Source organism: Vicia villosa, linkage group LG2 (genome assembly GCF_029867415.1).
Source record: "Vicia villosa cultivar HV-30 ecotype Madison, WI linkage group LG2, Vvil1.0, whole genome shotgun sequence".
In the NCBI taxonomy this organism is placed as follows: domain Eukaryota; kingdom Viridiplantae; phylum Streptophyta; class Magnoliopsida; order Fabales; family Fabaceae; genus Vicia; species Vicia villosa.
The window spans coordinates 216992100-217007326 of NC_081181.1; positions in this window are offsets into that span (position 1 = coordinate 216992100).

A 15227-nucleotide genomic window follows, 5' to 3' on the forward strand; every position below is an offset into this window, starting at 1 on the left:
TTAAAACACAATTTCAATTTCATTCAACCATTTTCGCCTTATGGCTTTTAAAACTCTTTTCATAAACGAGACACTTATTCAATTTTAAAATGCGAACATACTTCCACATGTGAAGATCGAATATCTTCCACTCGAATGCGATAATGGCTAAAATCTTGTCTCACTCCTGATTTAGTTATCCATTCTTGTAGTGATCTCATATCCATGTGCGCGTAGTATTTCCATTTGAAAGCGATCGAGTACCTCTCGCTAAAATCAACCAACAAAACTTTTCGTGGTTCTTACCCCGAACTACGATCGCTCTGACTTTCCCATTGCACGGGGGAATACGTAGGCACAAGACACAAACGTCTTGGCGAGCACAATAATAAAAAATAAAAATCTTTTTTTTCTTTTCTCTTTTATCGATTAATAAACTAAAGAACGCAAACATTACGCAAACACTCATTCATAAAACTAACTAAATGGGTCCCATCGAGTACGATGGAGGTGAGGGGTGCTAATACCTTCCCCTTGCTTAACCGACTCCCGAACCCTAATTTGGTTACGATGACCATCTTATCCATTTCTTTTTAATCGTAGGTTTTATTCGACATTTTCCCTTTCCATTTTGGAATAAATAAAGATCGGTGGCGACTCTGTTCTTTTTCGAGTGTGTAGACACCTCGAGTTTTTTTTTTTAGCGCTACACGTATCATCTAATTCACCCACTCACCCTAGCTTTTTACAACACTTGGAACGTAGGTTCCTTATAATTATCATCAATAATTAATTAATTAATTAATTAATTAGTAAAACTGTGAGCAATGCATTTCATCATAACTCATAAATCACCATTTTGTCAAAACTATAGCAATATATTATTTCAAAACATACAAAAACATTTTCTGCTATAAATAATAAATTTTCTAAACTATTTTGTCATGTCAAATTGATAGACAGGGATTGGGATACGTGGACCTAATTGAACAATGGCACATCACCTTTACACAAGAGAACATACGAGAGAAACGTCTAAGCGAAACAAAGAAGAAAATACTTACACATTGAAGGATTGATTTACGACAACAAACACGAACAAAGAAAGACACATAACAAATGCACATCATTAAAAAAGAGAGAAAGAAACTTTGGTGAAACCAGAGACTAGAAGAGAGATTTTCTAATTTCTACACAAGCAAAAAAATTTAAAAAAAAGTTTTTTTTCAATATTATAAAATCTTTGGGGGAATTTGGGCCTTTTTTGGGTTTTTTTGAAAAAAATTATAGACTCATAAACTCACAATAGACTCGCGAGTCTATACGAGTTTGTGCGAGTCTACCCGAGTCTACTCGAGTCTATCATAAAACGATTCTATGCGTGAGTCAACTCGTTTTTGCTTCTTAGACTCGTAAACTCGTACGAGTTTACGAGTCTACCCGCGAGTTTGACAACCATGGCTGTATGGGAAATACAAGGGAACTTTGCTGATGGCGGTCGCGCAGGATGGAAACTGCAACATTTTCCCAATAGCCTTTGCTCTGGTAGAAGGAGAAACAGCTGCTGCTTGGAGTTTTTTCTGAAGAATCTCCGAGCTAGAGTTGCTCCACAACCTAATCTTTGTTTGATTTCAGACAGGCACGCTTCTATTGACAGCGCATACAACAACCCGGCAAATGGTTGGCACAACCCCCCCTCTAGGCATGTCTACTGTATTAGGCATATAGCACAAAATTTTATGAGAGAGATCAAAGATAAATTTTTGAAGAACCACTTGGTGAACGCGGGGTATGCCTTGAACCAACCTGGATTTCAATACTACCGCCGAGAAATAGCGTTGACAAATCCAGATGCAGGGAGGTGGATTGACAGCATTGACAGAGCGAGATGGACTAGGTCATACGACGATGGGGCTAGGTGGGGTCACATGACTACAAATCTTGTGGAATCAATGAACGGGGTTTTCAAAGGCATTCGAAACCTACCTGTAACTGCCTTGGTTAGTGCTACGTATTTTCGGATGGCAACTTTGTTCGCCACAAGAGGTAAGCGGTGGAATTCAGTGTTACAAACACAACAGGTATACAGCGATGTCTGCATGAAATATATACAACAAGAATCTGCCAAGGGTAACACTCATCGAGTGACCGAGTTCGACCGTCATGGCCACACCTTTAGTGTAAAGGAAACAATTGACCACAACCAGGGACTTCCACGACAACAGTATCGCGTCAATATCCCAGATCGTTGGTGCGACTGTGGCCAATTTCAAGCATATCGCATGCCTTGCTCCCATGTCCTTGCAGCATGTTCACATACTCACTTTGATGCATTATCTTTGGTATCAGAAATTTACAAGGTATCAACGTTGCTCAACGTATACGATAATTACTTTCCGGTGGTAGCAATGGAAGCATATTGGCCTGTGTACGAGGGGGAAACAGTTTGGCATAACGATTTAATGCGTCGGAATAAAAGCGGTCGACCAAACAGCAGGCGTATTAGAACCGAGATGGATGCCACTGAAAAAATGCAGAGGAAGTGTAGTATATGTCGTGAGGTAGGACATAATAGGAACAAATGTCTCAATCGTGGTGCTAGCTCCACAACATAGTATTTAGGTGCAATGATATTTGTAATATATTTTTTCAATGAAATGGAATCAAATTATTAGTTAAAAAAATACGGATGGAAAATAAGTTAACAAAAAAATTATATAAACAAATAATGTTGAAAAAAGAGTTGGAAAAATAATATAAAAAAAATTGGAAAAATAAATAGACAAGAAAAAAAAAAGAAAAAAAAAATAAGGGGGGGTGTTGTCGCCAGGGGGGGTGGCGACAACACCTAAAGAAAGAGAGTAGGCGCCACTGGGCCTGGCGACAACTCTATGGGCCAGAACGTTGTCGCCACCCCCCCTGGCGACAACGTGTTAAATTTAAAAAAAAACATTTTTGTAATTTTTTTGAAAAGTTTGTTATTTTTGAAAATTTTTTAAAAAAAGTGGATATTGAAAAAAAAAATTCTTGAATATTCATCTATTCATTTATAATTTTTTTTTCATTTAAAAACACATCGATAATAAAAAATTATTAATTAATTACAACAAGTAATCCACTACCAGTAAAGTCATGTAGTACCAGTAAAGTCATGTAGTACCAGGAGTACATGGTAGTGGAATAAGATTCAAAATAATCATATATGAAAAAAGAAAGAAGAGGACTAGGAAAAATTAAGCCAAAAAAGAAAGGGTTAAATAAGTTTTTAGTCCCTATAAATATGGCAACTTCTAATTTTAGTCCCTGCAAAAATTTTCTTCAAACAATGGTCCTCACAATATTTTCCGTCCCTATTTTTAGTCCCTCCCGTTAAATTTCAGTAACGGAGGCCTACGTGGCACGCCACGTGTAATGCCACGTCAATTAAAGTCAATACTAATTAAAAATAGATAGATTGCGGGGGGTTTTAAACCCCCTTTAAATAACTTAAAAAACCAGAAATTTTCAGGAGCAATTAATCAAACTGTTGTAGGAAAATTTTTATTACCCTCATTCTTCACATTATCAAACCTACAAATTGCTCCTAAATGTTGATGGAAGTCGTCTTATTGTGGAATTTGCTAAAGGGGTGGAAATTACTTCCCTTCACTGCTTTTTTGAATGCTTTTTATTTTATTATTTTAAATTTATCTCTTTTATTATCATCTTTTCCCTTGGTATGGATGTTCCTGTGTAATATGATGCTTTAGATGTTTCATTTGAAAGTGCTTGTTTCATGTATGTATTTGCTGTTATTTCAGTTCCATTTGACTACATATTGGCTAATTGAAAGGGAGGCTTCTGTGTGTATATTATTATGAATACTTTCACCTTAGTGCCCTAGAGTTCACTATTCTCGTTTTTTGGCATGTTTTAACTTCTATTATTTATTTCAATCAAGCATTGAAATAATGCCTCTGTGATAGCTGGTAAGAAGCCGTTGGATTAAAACTTTGGTTGCTTAATCTTAGCATGTTGCATCCTCACGGTGATGGTTGGCACCACACATAAATGTTTTATCTTTATGCTGTATTGCGACTGTTTTGTATTGCTATTTGCAAATTTTCAAAGTTGAAACTACGAGCTTTTGCAGGCTAGGAAAGATGCCACTCAAGTAGTTGCAAATTTACAAAGGCAACCAATTCAGTCTAAATTGATCGCATCTGATTACCTGGAGAAAAACATGGATCTTATGGATGTTTTGATAGCTGGGTAAGAAGCTGTTGGATTAAAATTTTGGTTGCTTATGTTAATTTGTAATTCCTTGTGTCGAAGCTATTACTCGAACACAAGGTGTGTCGAAGTGTGTAACAGTTTGTTACACATAAGTTTGTTTTTAAATCTAGATAGATTTGACTTAGATTTAAAATAGATTAGATTTGATTTAGCTCCAAAATAGGTATTTTGGGCTTTTATAGTTTTGGGCTTTGGCTTAGGGAGAAAGCTAACCTAAATCTATAAATAGGGAGTAATCCTCATTAGTTTGTAATCAAGTCATTATCTTGTATTCACAGAAGTTGCAGTTGCAAGTGAATAACAGAATTTCCACAGATTGTGGGCAGAGAGAAACTCTGCAGAAAATACTTTCTCCTTCTCTTTTAATATTTCCGCAAACCCTAATCCTATTTTTCTTCATTGTCATCTTTAACGATAAGGAATTACTCAAAGGTTTGAGAGTCTAATTCCAACATCTGGTATCTAGAGCTCCGGTTAATCGATTCAAGGCAAGAAGAATGGCGATGGCAATGAATCATCCGGATGGGCATTTTCCAGCAACACTACCAATTCTGAAAGGAGATAACTATGAGAATTGGTGCAAGCAGATGAAGGTTGTATTCTGTTGTCAAGATCTTTGGGATCTTGTAAAAGAAGGGGTAGAACCGCTTGCAGAAGGTGCGAAGGAGGAAGAAAAGGCTGCTTATAAAGAATTGAAGAAGAAAGATTATAAAGCTCTCTTTATAATCCATCAATGTCTGAGTCCAGATAATTTTGAAAAGGTTAGTGATATAGAATCTTCAAAAGAAGCTTGGGAGATTCTTGAAAAATCTTTTGGAGGTGCAGAAAAGGTGAAAGAGGTGAGGTTACAATCTCACAAGAGAACATATGAATTGCTTCAGATGGAAGATAGCGAAAGCATAACTGATTTCTTCACTAGGGTTACGAAACTAGTGAATCAAATCAAGATATGTGGAGAAGTGTTAACAACAAAAGCTGTTGTTTCAAAGATATTGAGGTCTTTGGCCCCTAAGTTCGACCACATCGTGGTAGCCATAGAAGAGACGAAGGACTTGTCGAAATTGACAAAAGAAGAGCTTCAAGGGACACTTGAATCTCATGAACAAAGAATGGCTGAAAGAGCTGCGGGCAAGTCGAAGAGCGATGTGGCTCTGCAGGCTCAGTCAACAAACGAAAAGAAAGGCAAAGGAAGCTGGACTGGAAATAAAGGTAGAGGTGGCTACAACAATTCGACTGGTCGAAATCAGCAAGAAGGAAATTGGTCGAATCAAAGAAAGCCCTCTTACCAAGGCAACCAAAGAGGTGGTGCTGCAGGTAGAGGAAGAGGTGGTGGTTGAAAGCCTGACAAGAGTCACATTCAATGTTTCAACTGTCAGAAGTATGGTCACTATTCGACAGCTTGTCCTGAAAAGAATAAAAGTCAAGAAAGTGATGCAAAGCTTGCAAAACAAGAAGAAGAAGAGATGTTGTTGATGGTCACAACAAAAGATGAAGATAAATTCAAGGACCAATGGTACTTGGATTCAGGATGCTCATCACATATGTCTGGAAGAAAAGATTGGTTTGCCAACATAAAACCCTCAATGAAGAACATTGTGAAATTTGCAAATGACAGTACTCTAGCAGCTGAAGGTATTGGTGATGTAATGATTACGAGGAAAGATGGAAAGAGGTCAGTAATTTCCAATGTGTTGTACATACCAGGCATGAAGAGCAACTTACTCAGCATTGGGCAGTTGGTCGAAAAGAACTACAAGGTTTCGATCGAAGACAAGATGATGAGAGTTGTCGATGCAAGTGGGAGGTTAATCTTGAAGGCTCCTATGTCACAGAATAGAACCTTCAAGATCGAACTCAATGTGATGGAGCACGAGTGCCTTGCAACTGCAGCTAGCAGAGATGAATGGATATGGCACTATCGACTAGGCCATCTCAACTTCAATGACATCAGAGACTTGAAAAGAAAGAATATGGTTTCAGGACTGCCAGAAATCGACATTCCAAACGAGGTATGTGAGGAATGTGTGCAGGCGAAGCAGCACAAGAGTAGCTTCAGCAAGGATGCAGGAAGCAAGTCGAAGGCAATCCTTGATGTCATATACTCTGATGTATGTGGACCAATCCAGGTGGATTCGAATGGAGGTAACAAATACTTTGTTACATTCATAGATGATTTCAGTCGAAAACTATGGACTTACCTGATCAAGAAGAAAAGTGAAGTGATCGAGGTATTTGTCAAGTTCAAATCTATGGTCGAAAGACAAAGTGGTCGAAAGCTCAAGGTTTTGAGAACTGATGGTGGTGGAGAATATGTGTCGAAAGACTTCGACATGTTATGTGAGAAAGAAGGGATTGTGCATGAGGTGGTGCCACCCTACACTCCACAGCAAAATGGAACTGCAGAAAGGAAGAATAGAACCATCATGAATATGGTGAGAAGTATGTTGAAAGGAAAGCATTTACCTAAGGAATTTTGGGGAGAAGCAGTGTCGACTGCAACATACATTCTAAACAGATGTCCGACGAAGAAGCTAGAAGGAATTACTCCAGAAGAATGTTGGTCTGGTGTGAAGCCTAGCTTGAGTCATCTGAAGGTATTTGGATCTATAGCACATAGATATGTGCCAGATCAGTTAAGAAGAAAACTTGATGACAAGTCGAGTCAAATGATTCTTATAGGATATCATTCGACTGGAGGATACAAGTTGTTCGACCCAGTGAACAAGCAAGTAGTGATCAGCAGGGACGTGATCATAGATGAGCTTAAAGAATGGGATTGGACTGAAAATGTCAAGAAGGATTCAGTGAGAATTCTTTATGACGAACCAGCTACTGAAGTCGAAAGAGAAGAAGTTCGACAAGAAGAAGTCAGAGGTGATGCAGGCCCAGGCAGACCTCAGAGAACAAGACACATGCCTGCAAGGTTGCAAGAATGTGTGATTATATCAGATGATGTAGTCAATGATGAAGGTGAGCTGGTACATTATGCTTTCTATGCAGATGTCGAACCTGTTAATGCAACTGAGGCATTGAAGGATTCGAAGTGGGTGAAAGCTATGAATGAAGAATTGAAGTCCATCGAAGACAACAATACTTGGTCACTTATCGAATTGCCTCATGGCAAGAAGGCAATTGATGTGAAGTGGGTATACAAGGTGAAGTGTAATCCCAAAGGTGAAGTGACTCGACACAAGGCAAGGCTTGTGGCGAAAGGATTTCTTCAGAAGGAATGAATTGACTTCGATGAGGTCTTTGCACCTGTTGCCAGGATCGAAACGATCAGGTTGGTTGTTGGTCTCGCGAACATGAACAATTGGCACATGTGTCAGATGGACGTTAAATGTGCATTCCTGAATGGACCCTTGGACGAAGAAGTCTATGTTACACAACCAGTTGGGTTTGTGAAACACGGCGAAGAGAGAAAAGTGTACAGACTGCATAAAGCCCTGTATGGACTGAAGCAAGCTCCAAGAGCTTGGAATAAGAAGATCGACAGTTTCCTAAGGGAGAAATCCTTTGTGAAGTGCACAAATGAATATGGGGTATATGTAAGAAGAAGCAAGAGTGAATTGCTTATACTATGTCTCTATGTCGATGACTTGTTAATAACAGGTAACTGCAAGAAAGAGATCGAAGGCTTCAAAGGTGATCTTAGCAAGGAATTTGAAATGTCAGATTTGGGCGAAATTTCATACTTTCTTGGTATTGAATTCTACAAGGGTAGTAGAGGCTTGATGATGCATCAAAGAAGATATGCAAGTGAAATTCTCAAGAGATTTGAGATGGAAGAATGCAATTCGACTTCGACACCTGCTGAAACAAGATTGCAACTGTCGAAGAACCCAGATGAAGAGGATGTCGACCCAACCCAATACAGAAGACTTATTGGGTCATTGAGATACCTTTGTCACACAAGGCCTGACTTAGCATACAGTGTAGGTATGATAAGTAGATTCATGCAAAAGCCAAAGGTATCACACCTAGCAGCGGCGAAGAGGATACTGAGGTATCTAAAAGGAACTCTCGACTATGGCATTCTATTTCCTGCAGCTGATGAGGGAAAAGAATGCAAATTAGTGGGTTACACCGACTCGAGTTGGTGTAGTGATGCTGAGGATCGAAAATCCACAGCTGGTTATGTGTTTATGCTAGGTGGTGCACCAGTTGCTTGGAGTTCGAGAAAGGAACCAGTAGTGGCAGTATCATCATGCGAAGCAGAGTACATAGTTGCTTCTCTTTGTGCATGTCAAGCAACGTGGATGGTGAACTTGGTCGAAGAAATAACAGGTAAAGATCATGGAGCAATCACCATGAAGATCGACAGCATGTCAGCTATCAATCTGGCGAAGAACCCGATAGCACATGGTCGAAGCAAGCACATTGAAATGAGGTTCCACTATCTTCGAGAGCAGGTGGCTAAAGGGAAGATGAATTTGGAACACTGCAGAACTGAGAATCAGATTGCAGATATCATGACAAAGGGAGTGCTGGTTGAAATATTCAGAAGACTAAGAGCTATGATGAATGTAGATAGCTTAGACACAATGAATTAGGTGGTGTGTTAATTTGTAATTCCTTGTGTCGAAGCTGTTACTCGAACACAAGGTGTGTCGAAGTGTGTAACAGTTTGTTACACATAAGTTTGTTTTTAAATCTAGATAGATTTGACTTAGATTTAAAATAGATTAGATTTGATTTAGCTCCAAAATAGGTATTTTGGGCTTTTATAATTTTGGGCTTTGGCTTAGGGAGAAAGCTAACCTAAATCTATAAATAGGGAGTAATCCTCATTAGTTTGTAATCAAGTCATTATCTTGTATTCACAGAAGTTGCAGTTGCAAGTGAATAACAGAATTTCCACAGATTGTGGGCAGAGAGAAACTCTGCAGAAAATACTTTCTCCTTCTCTTTTAATATTTCCGCAAACCCTAATCCTATTTTTCTTCATTGTCCCTCTAACAATGGTATCATGAGCCTTTGGTTCAAGAAAAAGGGACCGGCTAAAACTTGTAGTTGAAAGTCAACGGATACATGTAGTTGAAGAGAATCAACGGATACATGTAGTTGAAGTCAACGGATACAAGTGTATGTGGAAGAGAGAGCTTTCACATGAGGGGGAGCATTGTGTAAGACTCACACTTGAGGGGGAGTGTTGAGAATCAAGTGTGAGTGTGGATAATAGTCCCACATTGGAAATGAGTGTGGTGACTTGAGCATATATAAGTGGGAGAACCCACTCACCTATCACCTTAAGGTTTTAGGTGGAGAAGTGGTGTCTCTCCCACAAAGGTGTGTTGCTAAAAGAAATGTCCCGGAATAAACAATGCTCCCGACTCGACCCTCCCCCGATGTTGCGCTAACAGCTTAATCATTTTTATTATAGTAAGCTTTGAAATAAGTATGGTATATTCTTCTGCTTTTCCAAATGAATGGAAATAAACATTTGTTTCCCAATCAAGCATTGAAATAATGCCTCTGTGATAGCTGGTAAGAAGCTGTTGGATTAAAACTTTGGTTGCTTAATCTTCTTTGTTCTAGTAAACTTTGAAATCAGTATGGTGTATTCTTCTGCTTTTCCAAAAGAATGGAAATATATATTTATCTTCCAACAAAACATTGAAATAATGCCTATGTGAATTAGAACACAATAGTCTATGTTCTTGATCACTGGATTTTCTGAATTTTAATAAAGTTTTGTTACATTCTCACATATCTGACTTGCTATGTGTGATGGTTTTTTTTTGTTTCTTATTGAGCTTTTCACTACATTATGCCTTGCTTAATATTGTTTACATCATGCAGTTACTGACAATTGTCTCTTTATAGCTATGAAAACACAGATATGGCTTTACACTATGGTACGATGCTGAGGGAGTGTATAGGACACCAGATTGTAATTTTTTTTATTCTTATTGTAACATTATTTCTCAAAGGTGTTTTGAACCTTCAACTGATGATTTCAATCTGTAACTTGTTCTAGCAGTAGACATGCACGGAGTGTTTCACGCTCTCCAGGAAGGTCACGCTCTCCTAGACTCCTGAAAATTTCTAGTTTTTTAAGTTATTTAAAGGGGGTTTAAAACCCCCGCAATCTATCTATTTTTAATTAATATTGACTTTAATTGACGTGACGTTACACGTGGCGTGCCACGTAAGTCTCCGTTACTGAAATTTAACGGGAGGGACTAAAAATAGGGACGGAAAATATTGCGAGGACCATTGTTTGAAGAAAAATTTTGTAGGGACTAAAATTGAAAGGTGCAATATTTATAGTGACTCCTAACATATTTAACCCAAAAAGAAAAAGGGAAAATAGAAGATTTGCCCAATTACAATGTTAGGACAAATTACACTTCTCTCAATTTTTTAGGATTATTAAAATGAATTTAACATTCTCTTTTAATTTTAAAATAAGCATTAACTTATTCTAAAATTTATTAAAATGATACTAACATCTTTTTTAATTTGTAGTGATAATAAAAAACTATAAATAATATTTTTTTATTTGTCTTAAATTATTTATCACCTTAGAATATCGATAGTGATATTTATCATTTCTTTCCACTAGTTTATTTTTATTTATTATTTCTTAAATTATATAATTATTAATAAAGATATTTTAATAAATAAAATTCGGTTTAAAATCAAACACAAATAATTATTATCTTTTTTAAATATAAATAAATTCGGAAGGATATATGGTTAAAAAAAGAGTTTAAGTGTAAAACAATTAACACATACAACCAATCAAAATGCTTTAATTTGTCATGTAATTTCAATTTTTTAAAATTAAAAATGGGAATTATTCTGATGCATGTCTCTCATTGGTTGACAGTGTAAAAATACTTTACACTGCCAGTGCATTTCCTTTTTTCCCTTAAAAAAAATTGTACCTATTTTAAAACAAATAAAGTATTAGTGTCATTTTAACATATTTCACATAAATGAGTGTGATTTTTTATAATTAAACATTGATAGACAAAGTTTGATGTCTAGTTTATTAAGAACCTACATGGATCATGGATGAATGTACAATGCCACAATAATTACAACAATGGCTGTTCTCACGTTCCATATGGAATCATCAAACTCAGAAAGGTGACAGACACAAAGCAATGAAACCGTGGGGGCTGGGCTGACCCATTCCTATAATCTTTTCATAGAACAAGGTTGAACATCCAACATGTACTTCCAACACCTTGCTAGCTATGAATTGCATGTGGGCACAAATTTCAAATGGCCCCCCATCATGCCTTCCATTATTGATCCTCTCATATATTGCTCATAAAATGTTGTTAAAAATAATTAAAAAAATATTATTAATAAAATAATATTTTTAAAACAATAGAGCAAGAGTGTATTAAGTATAAGTTTGTGAATTAAATGAAAGTTGGGATAAATCAATTCAGCTGTTTTATACAGTTGTGGGGAAATTGACTTTGCATGTGAGTTTTTTTGTTCATAGCAGCGTGGACTGGATAAGGTATCATGACATAGTCTTGGTCTTGCCCCAACCTTCCTCAATCCAGGGCTCCACCTTCTTTTATCATCCCTCCAAGGTAGTTGACTAATTCAAAATTCAAATTCAATATATATAACATTTGAACAATTATACTCCTTTTAAAGGCATAATACATTTGCGTCAGTGAACCAAAATTACTACTATTAATGGCATTTGTGTTATTTAAATCCTGGTTGGAAGCATCAAACTTTATTTATTTTGTGTTTTCTGAATGATATTTCAAGAATATTAAGTATCACATTATTAAATATGCACAGATAAATTTATTAATACAATATAAATTATTATTTTTTTAAAAAAAATTAGATATAGTGGAGTTTGTCCTCAGGGGTGAGGAAAGTTGAAAAACGGGTTGTTATTGCGTTAAGCTTTGGAGATTTGGAAGCAGTGAGCAATGCACTTTGTTCCAAGAGAAGTGTATTGCCTATCCTTTTGTCGGAAGCTTTTTTATAGTCTCAGATTGGTTCCATAAAGCCTCATTTAAGAGGTGTCTTTGGGACTTCCATGGTTACAGACGTTTTCCACGTCTTCTATTATCTAGCCATGAATGGCACATTCAAGCATCGATTACAGCCGAGTTGTCCACAGTCAGGCATCACGTCCGAGTTGTACCTATGACTCTCCAGATATCAACATCAATTTTTTTTGACTTCTCATGTCAACAAGCAACTTTCAAAATGAAGACTTTTTTAATATTTATCACCATGTTATAGGTACAAGTATTAATAAGAAGTTTAAAAAAATGTATAAGTGCTCAAAGTATGTCTCACATTATGCATACATGTTTTAATAGCTATTATCTCTCAAGCATTGCATTTCCAAGCCTTTTAAAAGAAAAAATATATCTTTTTTTTTTATTACTTTTCATAACGGTGGTAACCGACTACTAAGCTTGAGTAACCGGTTACAGGCGTGGCACCAACTTAAGTTTTTTTGGTTCAGTGGTAACCAATTACTGCTTTCTGATAATTGGTTATTACGTCGTAATTTTTGAAATTTTTTTAACGTTATGAACTGGGTAACTGGCTACTGCATACCCATAACCAACTACCACCGATACTTTTTGAAATTTTTTTCTGTTATGATTGCTATTGATGTGTACCTCTTAGTAATGAAACATTGTACTCTTTTATGGATTTAGAAGCTTTTGAATGGGTGCATTACTTGTATAAAGTTCATTTTCATTTCAGTTGCATGATAACACACAATTCAAAACTTTCAATTCAAATTTTCTACATATTTTCAAACTTAGAAAAATTGGAATTGCATAAAAGTTTGATATTCAACTTTCATACTCATCATAATTTCTTCATATAGTGAGCACTTAAACTGATCATAAACTTCCAATTGATCTTGTCATAGTCTCTTGATAACCTTAGTGTTAATCAACATTGTTGTACATTGAAAAATTCAGAATTCATCATTTATTCTCTTGTTGCCCAGGATTGTTGGAAGCAATTGTGTGTATTGAAGAGGATTGTTTTTCTTATACTTAGTGTTTAGATCTTAAAGGTCTTAAGAGCCTTTGATCTCCCTATAGATTAGATAGTAAGCATCACATTTGGTGTGAATAGGTTGTACAATCATTCTAACTATAATGAAATCTCTTTTTTGTGGAAATGGGACTAGAGTACTCTCGGATTGTGAGAGGAACCAGTATAAATCTCTTGTGTTCTTTATTTATATTTTTATTGCTTTCTAAACACTAAACAAAAACCTGAAAAATAAGAACAATATTGTCTTTAAAAAACCAGAATTTTTAATTGATTCTAATTCACCCCCTCTTAGGCGCACTTCATACTTACACATACGTGTAAACAATTAGTCAGAACCTCAATTACTTTTATCAATCTGTATCTTCAACCAAAAAGAATAACTTGTTTAAGGAATACAAACCAAGAAGTGATACTACATTACCATGTTGGTCTACAACAATATTGCGGCTTCTTTCGCCAAAGAAGGATCAACTTCCCGCACTAATTCATCATGTACCTAGTTAACATTTACTTGAATGATTAAAACAAAGAGAAAACATCAAAAAATCAGAGAATACAAATCATTTAAAACTAACCTGTAACAGAATCCAGCAGCGATTTCTAAGCATGTGGAACTTGGTTGCACCTGAAGAACTTGACTCTGGGCTATCAACGCCAGTAACAATTTTAGAGTAAATTTTAATCATTACAATTTTAATTATGTCGGCAGTAAATCCATAGGAGAAAGGGAAGGAGACGTCATTATAAATGAATTCTGATATTTATGAAGGAAACACTAAAATGAACATTGATATCTTTGAAGGAAACATATCTCGATTAGAAAGAGGGGAAAATATAGTACACCTGACAAATGGAATTGACAACTTGCCTCTGGGCTCTTGATTTTTTTGTACTGCTGCCAAATTTTATTTTTGACAAAAATCGTTTCCTTCCCATGTTTACATATGCAAATGCTGAATTTTGAGCTTGAACGGAACATATACGATTACATTTTGAAACCAAAACATGAAAATAGAAACCAAATCTGGTAATATGAGAACCTAAAAATTTACATGGCAGGGTGAGGATAATGAGAACCCAAAAATGTAGGATTTGACATGTAGTGAAACGTATTAATATGACTAACAGCAAAATCGAGTGAAAGAATCTTGGGAAATGGTGGGTGGAATTGAATATCGTGTGCAGTGTGAAGTTCAAAGAATTTCGGGTGGTTTTTCCATTCCCAAGTGTAACCACGTCTATTATATAAATGCAGAAAATGATTAGGTTAAATTAATTATAATGCAATTAAAAAAATGCAACAAAATTTTTGAACATGTCACATTAACAATATTAAATAACAGATCAATATAAAACAAGCAACGTGTAATTAGATAATTTTACCTTGTAATTAGATTAATTTTAATTTTTAATCAAAGGATTTATCATATTTATAATAGATTCTCTTTTGCTCTTGTACCAAAAGAAGGTTGATAAGCATATTTTTTTATTAGTATTGGCAATCCGCAATATGTTTTCTATGCACCACGGCTCTTGCGAACATAGTTCATTTGTGTCAAATTTGATGTGTTCTCGCAAAACATTTCTTAAAATTTTGAAGTCAACTCCACATAATTATCTAAATTTTCTTAATCATTGGATAATAAAATGCATGAGTTGCATAAGTGTAACTTAGAGTGACTAAATATGTTTAAAGTTTCTTAAAAGTTATGTATTTTTTATTTTTTAAATAATTTTGTTGAAGAATTGTTTTTAAAGTTAAAATTTTAATTTTTGATTCCTCCTATTAAAATTAGCAAATTTCTTTGGCCACCTCCCAACCTTCTAGTCCACCTCTGGTGAAAAATCCAGACTACCCCTGACTTCGGAAATGCATTTCCGAAATGCAAGAAAAAGGTGTTTTCGGAGATGCATCTCCGAAAGCGCCTTTTTTTTGAAATAATTGTCTTATTTCG